Source organism: Eupeodes corollae, chromosome 2 (assembly GCF_945859685.1).
Source record: "Eupeodes corollae chromosome 2, idEupCoro1.1, whole genome shotgun sequence".
NCBI lineage: Eukaryota > Metazoa > Arthropoda > Insecta > Diptera > Syrphidae > Eupeodes > Eupeodes corollae.
This window is the reverse complement of record NC_079148.1, coordinates 40,901,450-40,915,856: the sequence shown is the minus strand read 5'-3', so window position 1 is coordinate 40,915,856 and position 14,407 is coordinate 40,901,450. Positions and strand designations below refer to the sequence as shown.

At 31.9% G+C, this 14,407-nt stretch overlaps 1 protein-coding gene across 1 annotated transcript in view; it reads right to left on the bottom strand.

The window, feature by feature from the left end:
- LOC129948484 (putative uncharacterized protein DDB_G0277255) overlaps positions 1-12,845 on the bottom strand; it is a 38,485-nt gene extending 25,640 nt beyond the window's left edge. The window contains exons 1-2 of the mRNA XM_056059497.1: positions 12,531-12,845; positions 12,111-12,439 (exon numbers count right to left, since the gene is read on the bottom strand). The gene's annotated coding sequence lies outside the window, so the exon portion shown is untranslated. The remainder of the gene's footprint in view (positions 1-12,110; positions 12,440-12,530) is intronic.
- Between the last annotated feature and the right edge of the window lie 1,562 nt (positions 12,846-14,407).

Genomic DNA, 14,407 nt, shown 5'->3' with positions numbered 1-14,407 from the left:
AAGTATTTATTCTAATTTTTTTCTATTTTATTACGAATTCGCAGTCCTAAGGTTATATAATTTAGTTTTTGGTATATAGTGAACAGGTGGAAACGGGTGTTTATGATTTGGAGCACATACATATACAAAATAAAGACCCTTCAGTAATCTCATGACTATGATGAAATGTTACAAAAACTAAGTGAAATACTGGAATGTTTTAAACAGTATTTATAAGATACAAATTAGAAATTTATGATTTATTCTAAAGGCATTTTGATGTGTTTTAACTAAGTCCTTAAAAGAAACATATGTTCAAAACCTAATCTTTTGAAATAGTATTAAATAAAGGGTGTCCCAAAATTAACGCAAGATTTGAATTAAATAGAAAACGCCGTCTTTAGTCTTTTTATAGTTATATTTTTATTGACTCGAAAAGTACGTAGAATAGGGTTATGTATGGAATAACACATACAAATGGCATCCACAGCTTTGCATGCACATGTGCACTCTTTTGTTGAAATTTTCCATGACCATTCTGCATAAATGTGGCTGAATTTCGTTGATGCAGCGTTGAACCTCCTCCTTTAATGCACGGGTGGTTGTGAGCTTGTTGACATAGACTTGTGATTTCAATAACCCCATAAAAAGAAGTCTAATGGTGTTAAATCACACGATCTAGGAGGCCAATTTTGATTACCGAAACGAGAGAGTACACGACCTGGAAATGTCTCATGCAGTAATTGAATTGTTTAACGGGCTGTATGACATGTGGCACCGTCTTGTTAAAACCACATATTGGACACATCAATATCATCCAATTTTGGTAGAAAGAACTGTGTAATCATGTCGCGATATCGAGCACCAGTAACAGTCACTGCTTGACCAGCATCATTTTTAAAATAATATGGCCCAATTATACCTCCAGCCCAAAATCCACACCATACATTCACGCGTTGTGGATGCATTTGTTTTTCGACAATCACATGTGGGTTCTCCGAACCCCAAATGAGGCAATCCAGTCTCCATGAATTTTTCAATTACTCTCTTCACAGTTGATGAAGTTAGAACACTATTCCGACCATATTTTGTATGAAATTTTCGAACTGCAGCCGCCAAGCTTTCACTATTTTTGAAATATTCTTTAATAAGAAGACACGTTGTTCTATCGTGTAACGCTCCATTTTTATTAACCCTATACTGTTAGCTGTCAAATTGCTTTTTTTTCAGGGTTGCCAACACTTCACTGCACAAATGGTGGCAAATTCAAATCTTGAGTTAATTTTGGGGCACCCTTTAGAAGAAAAAACATAATTTGGTAGACTAGTATTATAAATCAGGTTTATAAGTTGAAATTCAACAATATTGTATTAAAAAGATATACATAAGTATGTAACTACATTACAAATAGATTTAAGTTTGAAGATCTTCATTAGAAAGTATTTAAGATCAACAAACAAAATAAAACTCAAATGATGTATTAAAGAAATTGAGAAATTTACTTAATCGAATTTTCAAAAAACAGCTTTGTATAATTTTTATTGTGAATTTTCTAAAGATCTTCAATTTTATAAACAAAAATTATATCGATGTTTAACCACGTTTTTACGATACTTATGTGCAAAATTGAGACAACTTTCTAAAAACTATTAAGAAAAGTATCTCAAAATGTTAAAATTTCTAATACGATTTTCGATTGAACAAATTAAATAACGTCAAAAAATGAGAAGTCTAAAAGATTAAATATTTGTTTATAAAATAAAGAAAAATGTTTGGACTTAAGTATTGAGCACAAAATCATAGAATGAGAAATTAAAAAAGAATCTATTGTGTTACTTTGTGATTTTTTCCTCCGATTTAACGTACGCGATTTTTTCTATATTGATTTATCGATCCGAAAAATATTGGATTTAATTTCTTGTTAAAAAATTGAAGTTTAAGCTGTTTTTTCGAGACATTACTCCTATTAAAGCTTCATAAAAACTTACACATGTATTAGTTTTGATATTGACGTCAATATCATTTTTTTTCGCAGTCATATTTTATAAAAAAACACAGTAAATTAATTTTTTCTAAAGTGTTACCAGACCTAAAAATGTCTTTTGCCGGTATAAGTTATTCTGAATATACAATATCACTTTTTTCTCTTTATATTTTTCAGCTGAAAAATATGTTTTTTTTTTAGGTCATATCTCAGATCAGCCAACATAACTCTTAAAAAAATCAGTCCTTTCTGTATATATTAATGTTGTTATATTAAAATAGAATTAACCTCAGTTGGCCCTGGGAAATAAAAAAAGGTATCTCTAACGCACAATGTTAGTAAAAATTAATTTATATTATTGCATCCTAAAAAGGTCGAAAAATATCAAACAACAGTTTTTAGTGGTTAGCTAAAAAAAAGTTTTAATTATAATTATTGGGTTTATTTAACTTTTAACTTTTCTTGTTGCGTGCGGTTAAAAAAGTGTAGGGCTGGAATTTGACATCTGTCAAACTTAGTTGTTCAACTATTTTTTTGGTTGAAAGTCTGAGACTTACGAAAATGGATCGCTTAACTATCGCATAATGCAAACAAGTTGTTGAAATCTACTACAAAAATGCTGATTGTGCCAAAGTCACTTATCGCGCTTTAGGGAGATTATGGTTTACATAAACGTCAAACTACGCAAGCAATTGGCAAAATTTAAAAAGGTAAGGTCTGTGTTTCTTCTTTTAGCTCTTACCACTGAAGATATCGCTGCTCTAAGTGAAAGTTTTGCCGAAAACCCGAATGTGTCGATTCTTCGTGGTTATCAGGGTTTACGACTGTCTTAGTGCACAATATTGGGTATTTTGCATTTGGATCTACACCTACATCCATATAAAGTCCAGCTCAAACAACATCTGAAGCCTGCTGCAGACGAAGTATTTGTATCACTCGGTGAATATACAGTAGAGGACAAAATAAAGTGCGCACCGATGTAATTTTTGTGTTGGTGCTATAATGAATGACAAATAATAAGTTAATGATAAAAAAAACAAAAAATATCGAAGATTTATTTTTTTATTTCATGTTTTCCAATTGAATACTTGTTAAATCAAAATTTCGTTTTTATGTATAGGACAAAATAAAGTACGCAATCAATAAAAGATTGGAATTGAACTTATTTAGTACTTCGTATGCCTTCCTTTAGCCTCGAAAACAACTTGTAGACGCCTTGGCATACTTTCCACGAAATTTTTTAAATGTTGGATATCAATATTTTCGCAGGATGTAGAAAAGCATGGAGTCCAAAATAGACCACAAATTCTTAATTGGTTTAAACTCTAATCGTTTAACTTTATTCGCTTTTCGAATTAAAGAGCTTCGTTGAGCAAAACTATTTTTGAGGCCTCCTTCTTTTAATCGCCTTTGTATTGTTTTTGTGAAACATTTACTGCAGTCTTTTCTTGAATAAAACGACTCGAAATCATTCTATTTTTTTTTACTTCCAGTATAATTTTGCGATAATCATAGGAACTATTCTTTCTATTTCTACCGCGACCAAGTTTATCATTTACCGAACCGAGTATTTGAAATTTTTTTGAATCTTTCTTACAGAGGCTTAACTAATTAAATATTTTTTAGCAATTTCCCTATCCGAAATGCCTTTTTTTATCTAAAACAACAAGATTTCTAACTTGAATTGAAATTTTCGGCATTTCGATTTATTTCACCCACATTCTTTAAATAATGTTTGTAACTGTCCCAAAACTGTCCAAACATGTTCGTCAACATAACGGCAAATTTATAAGGTACTTATTTTGTCCTGTACTGTATGTATGTATATGAAATTATCGTATTTGAAGTTCTGAGAATCCTCAAGTATTTGAAAAGAGGCCATTACATCCACCAAAAGTCACTTTTTTGGTGCGCTTTTTAGTACGGAGGTGTGATTGGAACTTAGTTCTTCGAAAACGACAGTTGAACGGCTATCATCGTCAATTCGGAGCGTCATATGATAACCGACGTTTGTTTGGATGCCATTGAAGAATATGACTTAGAGAATATGTGGTTTCAACAAACCGAAAAATGGTTAATCCTGTATTAGTGTTGTTATGTAAAGACAAAAATTAATCTCAACCGCGACGCCCTAAGAGATATGAAGAACAGAAAAAGTTATCTCTAAGGTACGAACGTTAGAGTGATTTAAGATTCTTGCTCCTTGAAACTTTAAGAAATATCAAAATTTACAATTTTACATTAACATCTAAAGGGAAGTTAAATATTATTTTCGAAATTATATATATTACATTAAGATAAGTAAATGTGTTTAATAGTAACTTATTTTTAACTTTTCTTATCATAAAATTCTACACTTATTTCAATACTCTTAAATTGCATTTTTGTGTATAAAAGAAAACTTGAATGAACTTTTCAATGACTAATACACATAAATGTTAAAAAGAGCACGTTTTAAGATATTATTTTGATTAAAGTCAACAAAATGACGTTCATATAATAAAATATTTATGGTTTACAAAATTTATTCAACTATTAAGAAAATGAAATGTGTGACAATTTTTCTTAGAAACGCTTAACAGTAATAGTTTCGAGCTTAATTCCCCTCTTCCCCATTAAAGTTCATTACACCTTCAACTTGAATTTATTTTTGCGTGGAATAGTTTTATACTTGTTAAAAAAATTAATAACCATTATTCCTTATTATAAAAAAAAGATAATACACGTTCATATTTTTTCAGCTTACTAAGACAGTAATTAACATTGCTTGCAAAATTTTTAAACCTTAAAACCACATTTAATTATCTCGTCTGAAATATGTCTATACAAAACATAGTATAGTATAGTTTTTAGCTATATATGTATAAAAAGGAGGACATGAGTTTCAATGTCTTCCATGACAATGACCAGTTTCATTTTAAACTAAACGCAATTTTTATTTCCTCATTTTGCATTTTTTTTTTCTTCTCATTGGAGGAAGTACGATTTCCAGTTTTATATATTTTTTATTCAAGTTTCTCAGTAAACCCAAAACGGCACTATCGTTGAGATTGAAATTGCAATAAGAAAAATAAATTTCACTTATAAATTCCGCAAAAGTCCATAAGCGGAAAATAGTACATATGTACCTACATATTGTATATATTGTACCTGTATTTTATATAAATGTCTAGTGTAGATACATCCTACATTAATGTTACATGAGATTGACTGTGAATGCAGCAGCAAAAGCCACTGATTTCTCAGTCTGAGCTGATCAATCTCAGTTTATATGGTTGGCACTTTTTTTTTTATTACAAAGTCGAATTTAGGGAACTTTTTAGAACTTATAAATACTTCGAAAACTCAAATTACAATTATTTTAAAAATTATTACAAAATAGGTAATTTTAAATTAAGTTCCATAAAAACTTATCTTGCATTATTCAAAGTACGAAATTCAGTTGAATTGGCAACCATTAAGTTCATTATTTTCTAATAACAAAACAAAATCAAAAATAAACTTTTTTAAAAATTATTTTCCCATAGTTTTCTTTTTATTTTTTTTAATGGGAAATATGTTTGAGTTATATACTTCTTCAAGTGGCAACAGTGCCTGCACATCAACGCCTTTAATAAGACTTTTCAAAAACGAAAGACCATTAAGGTATAGCATATTATTAGCAGACAAGACAGAGTAACCACGCGCTTATAGCTTGGCTGGTGTAGAAGTTGTTGAGACTTCTTGGACTGGTCAAACAGGTGGATGGTGAATGAATTCGTTTATGAAAATAAAAATTTTCATTTTCCTTATTGTTGTTTTCACAATTCACATCATCTAACTTTGTTGGCCTAATCAAGCAATGAACATCCCGGCCCGGCTGCGACCCCTACCCCGACCCGATCTACCATCAAAAGAAACTTTTATGTTTCGTCTTTTTAATGATTTTTTTTATGATGTGGCTAATGCAAGAAACGATGAGAAGATATGCATATAATTCAGAAAGAGCATCATTTTATGACTATTAGAGGTTTGGACCAAGATAGATATTGGTGATGTTAAATGATGCTAACTGTAAAATTTTAACGTTTTATTAATTATTATTCGTTCGAATTCCATATTTTATGATAATTTTTTTAATAAAGATTTTTATGAATGAAATTTGGGCATGTTTATCTATATTTGACGAATTTGATGGGAAAAAACTAACAGCAACGTTAATTTAAAAAAAAAAATGGAAATAAAATTGGTATAGTAAAAAACACTTATCGAAAATATATAAAAGGAAGTACTTTATTTTAAGGTTATAAAAGGCTTTCTTTAACTTGTTTTTTCGATACGGTTTTTTTTTATATAGGAAAAGTTCCATCCAAATCGAAGATGTTTTAGACAATTTACAACAAAATTCGTACTTTTTCTAAAAGAACATCCATAGTTACATTTATGAGATCTTAAACTATAAACTTAAGTCTTTTTACAATAGATAAGCTTTAAACATTAGTAGGTAGGTAGATACTCATTTTTCTGAGTATCATTAAAACAAATATTAAAAAAAAACAAAAATGTTTTTCAATTGAAATTCAGCGTCTTTTCTGTAAATAACTCTTCCAAATTGGGAACATGGACGTATAAATATTTTATTTAAACAACCCACGACATTTTCAAACAAAAACAAGAATTTTATGATTTCAACTTAAAGCATCACCTAAGATGGCATTTAGGCATTTTATTTATCTTTCTGTTTTACTTTAGGTAATGTGTGTTTTGTAATTTAAATATGACAAGTAATGGATTCATAAAAAATTTAATAATTTTTTTATCATTAGACAACGAAAGTGTTTCTATGGATAAATTACAAGATTTTCATTGATGAGACAAAACATATCTAACATAGTGACAGCTTAACAGTCAAATTGACATAATGGAAGAAGAATTTGATTCTTTTAACTTGAAATGATTTCTGTTTACTTAACGAATTTATAACCTCTGCTTTTCTATTGGAAATATGTAAATGGTGTACATAGCATTCAAATCATGATCAAAGAAGTTTGATCGATGATTAACCTAGGTAGTGCCTGACGTTGATCCGATGGTCTTTTCAATGTCTTTATTAGAAGTCTATACCGAACAGTGACTTTTTCAAGGTAATTTAATAAAGCTTGTTACCATTACAAATTTGACTAGTTAGTCTTTTCTACGTAAATATTCATCTTTAAATGAGCCAAAATGCTAAAGATTAAATGAAATCCAGGGTCAGTCAAATACAAACGCAGACCTTATTTTGCAAACAAAGGTAGTTTTACCTTCAGATGGGTGAAGACCATACCCCAAGTTGGGAAATAGATTTTACAAAAGTGTAGGCAGTAAAATACCAAGTTTTTATGAATGATCCAAAATCAACTATCCCAGATTCTCCAAACCTACTCTTACTGACAGCGCTTTCGGACGTTAAAAATAATATATAAGAATAATCTTTTCGGTGCGATGATTAAGCATCCTCAAAATGGGCGAAAATCGTTTTAAGTTGTCCTTAAAAACAATGACTTTAAAAAAAAACCTTAATTTCGTAGACTGTTTTTGTGTATTTGGTAAACAATAATTAATTTGGAAGATAAACTTCAACAACTCCTTTACTTTTCTTTGATCTAAAAGATTTCTTGGTTTTCCCAATGGTTGTAGAAATTTGAATTTTATTTATTGTCCTAGACGAAGTTCTGCCGGTAAGTACGTTTAATACGATTGTTACACAAGAAGATTCACTATAGTCCGGTCAATTTAGACATTTGACCCACGACAAATTCAGGGGAAGCTGAAAATTCTTAAAATTGTTTAAATTATAATTATAAACATTGTCTTAAAAGTCCCAACCGATCCCATGTAAGGAACAAATTTTAGCGGGGTAATAAGGTCCAAAAAATGAGTTTTTCGCGATTTTCTTGAAAACGGTAAGTTTTATCGCAAAATTACCCCAGACATAATTTGTAGATCAGGGAATTTCCTATAAAAAAGGTATCAATAATTTTTTCCCTAAAAGCCACCGCTTCTGAGATATAACGATGCAAAAAATTGCAAGCGTCATAAACGCACACGTTTCCACGCCACCTCTGAGGTAGTGTACTTAGCGCGTTTTTTTAACGTGGTTTCCCCAATAGGCCTATTCCATGGGTCTGTTGTGATTAGATTTAGAAATTAATAGTTTATTCGTCGGATTCGGAATCGTCAATCACTTCTTCTTCTTCCTCTTCTTCTTCTTCTTCTTCTTCTTCTTCTTCTTCTTCTTCTTCTTCATCCTAACTATAGGTGAATTGTGTTAAAAGTGAAGCATCACATGTTTCTTCGTCAGTATTAAATGAATCCTCTGTTGCTGGTGATTCTACATTAGAACAAGACTGGCCTTGACAATTCGTACAAGCCAGAGAACAAATCAGCCCAACTTTTTTGCAACCACATTTAGCATTGTATCCTTTTTTACAGTTACAAAAGATAGTGTTGAGCAATTTTTCCGGCGCAGGTTGAAGCAAAGTCTGAATTGGTTCTAATATATTATCGACCAACTTCCAACCCCAATCTGTTGGGTTTAGTTGATAACCAAGCCACACTTGAACTTGGTAGTATACCCGAAGAAGATGTTGATGAGCAGAGACTGAGGTTGGAGGAAGACAAGCTAATTGTACTTGTTTCTTATTTCGAGTATTTTTGACAAAAGATGCATATCGAAACTTGTCTAAGCAGGTAGTTTTTTTAGGAGCTCCGTACATACGAAGAAGAAAGTGAATTCCGTTGGTAATAACTTCTTCTGGAGTTGAATTACATTTTTCAAAAACTTCAGCAGTTGCAAGTAAGTCTTGCTTTTCAAACATTTTGAATACAGTTGTTTTACCCCTCCTGTAAAATGCAGATGTCGTATCACAGCCAGTTATGGCGTGTAAAAATAGTATGTGATTTCGACACTTTGCAAAAGTCGACAAACTTTTTGATGAATGAAACTCTGATTGATTTTGAGATTTTCCTGGTTTTAAGAAGAAAATAGTTTTTTCAGCTGGACTTCGAGCAGTGAGTAACACGAGTAAATCTACATCTTCACCCACAACAATCGTTATATTTGTCATGTTAACTTGTTCTATTGCTGTTTCGATAATCAGTACATCGGCGTCGTTATGAGCTTGTTTAACCAGTATATTCTCAGCAGTAAACTTTTCTTTTAACATTGAAATAAATCGAGACTTGTTGTGAGTATTTGCCAAAAATTTCTGTTGACTAGTAGGAACTGTCATAAATTCATCAAATAAAATGTCGGAAGATGAAGATGTTGCCAAAGTTCGACGACGCTGTTCTGCTGCTTTAATATTTGTCGTGCAATCATTATAGCCATCAAATACGACAGTAGCTCTGGGACCAAAATGTCGACGTACATACTGAACGTACTTATCAAAAATAACACTGAATGTTTCTTCAGTATCCCAAACAACACGGTGCAGTAAATATCCACCATCAATAATGTACGTCGCATTATCGTTGTTAATATCAATGTTTACTTTTTCGAAACAACCGTAAATGGCAGACTTCTGTGTTTTACGCATCCCGATATCATCAAACAACGATAAAGGGTACGGAGCTAATAAAACAACAGAGGATTCATTTAATACTGACGAAGAAACATGTGATGCTTCACTTTTAACACAATTCACCTATAGTCAGGATGAAGAAGAAGAAGAAGAAGAAGAAGAAGAAGAAGAAGAAGAAGAAGAAGAAGAAGAAGAAGAAGAAGAAGAAGAAGAAGAAGAAGAAGAAGAAGAAGAAGAAGAAGAGGAAGAAGAAGAAGAAGAAGTGATTGACGATTCCGAATTCGACGAATAAACTATTAATTTCTAAATCTAATCACAACAGACCCGTGGAATAGGCCTATTGGGGAAACCACGTTAAAAAAAACGCGCTAAGTACACTACCTCAGAGGTGGCGTGGAAACGTGTGCGTTTATGACGCTTGCAATTTTTTGCATCGTTATATCTCAGAAGCGGTGGCTTTTAGGGAAAAAATTATTGATACCTTTTTTAAAGGAAATTCCCTGATCTACAAATTATGTCTGGGGTAATTTTGCGATAAAACTTACCGTTTTCAAGAAAATCGCGAAAAACTCATTTTTTGGACCTTATTACCCCGCTAAAATTTTTTCCTTACATGGGATCGGTTGGGACTTTTAAGACAATGTTTATAATTATAATTTAAACAATTTTAAGAATTTTCAGCTTCCCCTGAATTTGTCGTGGGTTTACTGATTTTTTGGTCTAATTTGACCGGACTACTAACTCAACGGAAAGTTTGTAAATTGTGACGTATAAAGGGTGTTTTTTTTTAAAAGCTATAAGAACGTTTTAAAACAAAAACACATAAAATTCAGAAAAATTCATAAAGTTCTTATTTTAATCGATAGTACGCTCCATATAATTTATGTTTGACGATAAGTTCAAGCAAATGTTGACTTTGACTGCGATTCAAATGGTCCATCCTCTTAGTCCAATCTTGACATACTCTTTCCAACATTTTGACCGGTATCTCAAGAAAAAATTCTTCAATGTTGAGTTCTAATGCGTCAACTGAAGCGGGCTTGTTTGACATGAACTTTAACATAGCCCCACAAAAAATAGTCTAAAGGCGTTAAATATCTAGACGGCCAACGGTCCCGAACGTGTCCACCAAACTCGCCTCTCAATAAGTCGATTCTTGTGCTTGCTATTGGGTATGTGGCACCGTCTTGTTGAAACCACATGTCATGCAAGTCAAGCTCTTGCATTTTGGGTAAAAAAAGGCATATATCATCTCACGGTAGCGCTCACCATTCACAGTTACGTTACGATTCATACGATTCGTATCATTTTTGAAGAAGTACGGTCCAATGATCCCATCAGCCCATAAACCGCACCAAACTGTGACTTTTTCTGGATGCATTGGTAGCTCTTGGAATGCTTCTGGCTGATATTCACTCCAAAATCGACAATTTTGCTTATTTACGTACCCATTGAGCCAAAAATAAGCTTCGTTGCTGAACACAATTTTTCGGTAAAAAGGCGCCATGAACTTTTTTGAACACGCAATTTGCAAGTTGTTTGTGAGACGATTAATGGTTAAATTATAGATCAAACTGAAGATGTTTGACAGTCAAACAAAACTGTTGTTTCAACCAGTGTTGCCAAAAAGATATTATCTTAAAATCTTTTAGCTGTCTCAAATGAACTCTAGCCCAATTTTAGACCAATTTTTGCCATATGGCAGCAATAATCCTCCGAATATTCTCTTCCAAGGTGTCAATCGTCTAGGATCTTGCGTACACAAGCAAATAAAATAACAAACAATTATGAAACTAAACTAAACTGAACATAAATCAAGTGACTTCTGTCTAGTAAAAAGCCAACTCCGAAGAAAGTATTGCCAGATAGAAAATCACCCTATATAGTACCTAATTTAAAAGGTTGACAAATATTGGGAATAAAATAAAAACATTTAATTTAAAAGAAGAGCAAATTTGTGCGACGACGCTGTTATTGATTTTATTTTGTTATACCTTACCAGGTAAAAAAATTCAATTATTGCGCCCACAAAGCGCTGCCGACAATGACAGCATTTTCCTACTTAATCATCAACTAGTAATTATTACCATTTTATGTATCTATTTATATATCTTTTCGTATGTATCTACAAAGCTAACTGTTGGAAGTTAAAACGAGTGCGATTGGGTTTGGTTGTTACTTTTATTGTTGTTGTTGATGTGTTTTTGTATTGCCTTTCTCCCAACCAAGCAAATTCAAATCAGACAATTGTTGGAGGAAATCAACTCCCACTTACGTGTTATTGTGTTGTTAACGGAATACACTATAAATCAGCACTCAAGATTCAAAACGGATCTGAATTTGAATCTGAATATGATGCCCAATTGCGTGACAAGCCCAAAACAATGCCAAATTAGACACTGATCGGAGACAGATACCAACTCCATAGTTCGGAGTTTTTTCTTTTTATTTATTGCTGAATATTGCTTTCCCCTTTGATGATTTGTAAAAATAAAAACATTTTAATGCCAAGTTGAAAACCCAATGACCACAAAAATATTCCAACTTTGCGCGATTTACAAATAACAAAAAAAATAAGAAAATAAAAAACAAACAGAACTTACTTTAAATTCCTATTCAACACCACACGGGTTGGGGCACGGCAGACAGGCACGGCCAATATTTGTCTCTCTGTGGGGCTGGACTGGGAACTATGAGGAGATGGGATGTGGTTTTTGAATTTGTCTTGTCTAGCTGCTAAAGTTCTAACTCAATATCAATTCTTTTTCTTTTTGTTTCAATTCGATCGTGATTATTGTTGTAGAATTCTCGTGTATATGGTCCTATCTATAGTGAACAAACACGATGTAACACATGGGATTCGCACTGCTGCAGCTACTCGTAGCACTGCAGATGGTAATCCAATACGCCACTAGGTGAATAAGTTAATTAACTTAAACAACAAATTTAATTAAATTTTAATAAGAATACAATCACTGTGGAAGGTATTAATAAAGCACTTGATCATATTTCTATGCTTCTACCTTTTGTCGTTGCCGCGCGTTCGTTTGGCATCAGCAATTAAATTAAACAAAAAATATATACAAACACGATATCAGACTTTACAGAGAAAGCGTGTGTCTAACTACGTCTAACACAAAAAGTAAACCAAGGAGTGTTAAGTTGCTTTGTTTTTTTTTGTAATTTTATTGCTCATAAATCATAAGAAACCATTAAAAAAAAAGAAAATTAGCACATTTTCCGGATTTTTTTTTTAAAACTCTTGGATCTATTTTGGGACAATCTCGAATCGGACACGTTCATTCACAGTGAAAAGCTACGATCGACTAAAAAAATGCTTTTGAGGTGAGTTGTTTGTTGCCTTTCTTCTCGATCAATGTTTCGGTTCGGATTTCGGAATCGGCGGTGGTATGTTTGAGAAGCTTTAATTTTATTATTTTTGTTTGAAGACTTTATAGAGTAAGGGGGATAAAAGTGAGGTTTAACAGCATCGGTGGTCGTGGTTGTATAGATTCAGAGAGATGCCGATTAAATTTTCTCTCCCGAGGATAGTGATCGTAATTAGTGTGGCCAGCTGTATGTAAATATATATTCAAGTAAATAAATTTTAAGTTTCCTAGGGGCTTTTCAAAGATACATGGAAGGTTTTGTCGATTCTTCGTCGAGTTTGCTCTTTAAGCTGCTTATTACGATCCTGGAGGCAGCTCAGGATTAAGCTTTCTGAAGTCAAATTTGGAGACATGTATTTTCGCGAGTTTCCATTTTTACTTGCGACATATCGAGCTCTTCCCTTCATTTTATCATAAGCGACATTTTCAATAAAAAAGACAACTTGATTATTAAAATTTGTCAGTAATACATAATAATGACTATAGGTAGGTACAAGTTGTTTCAAGGACCAGCAGTAAGCTTTTGATAAGTCGTTTATGATAAAATTTATTTTGGCGCTTACGTTAGGCGGGTAGGGCTCGATATAGGAATGGCATGGCAAGTATTGCATTCGTAAACAATTTAGGATGCCAGATTTTAATCAAACATGATTATACGATGGTAGAAACGTCGAAAAAAATGGTTCGCCGATTTCATCCGTCTGTCTTTTTTTCCTCTCACCTACAGGGTTGATTGAGTTCAATTTCGGAATTAAAGGTTTTAAGCAGATTCACGTTAGGTGCTTTCTTATTTGTTTTAAAGACTAAAAATCACTGTTATCCTAAATTGAAAATACGAATTTTCTCAAAAAAGAACCCATACGTTTTTATTAAATTGTCTCTAATTTTTGATTTCTTAAACTGGCTTTTTTCAATCGAAAAAAATATGTTGATATTGCTTCAGAAGGGTACCCCCATATAATCAATTTTTGTTTGTAAGTTTTCTCAAGAACTAAATAACCGATTTTAATAATTATTTGTGTTGCACATGCTTTTATATTATCTTTAAAATATTTTTTTATCAAAAATGTCAAATTTTACTTCTTGGATTTTTAAACAAATATTAATTCTGCTGACTTCGATATCTCAAAAATAAATGAATATTTCTTAACAAAAAGAAAATTTAAAACCTATATAAATAAATAAGCTGCATGCTAAAAATATTTCCAAACTTAAAATTAAAAATTTAATTTTAAAAAAACAGACCGCTCTAACTATTTTCGATTATGAACAAATTATTAAATCAAGGTTTTTTGATTAATTAAATGGCATTTAAATCTTTGAAGACAAACTTATGTTTATGTTAAATTTTTAAAATTTTAAAGTATAAGTTCTATTTGTAAACTGAGTCTTTGGATACAGAGCAAATTCATGTGATTCAGTCGTTTGCTTCGTTTTTTTTTTTTTCAAAATCTCCTTAGGCTTTTCAATTGTTATGCTAATTAAAAGTTTTTTATTACATATCTTTGCAG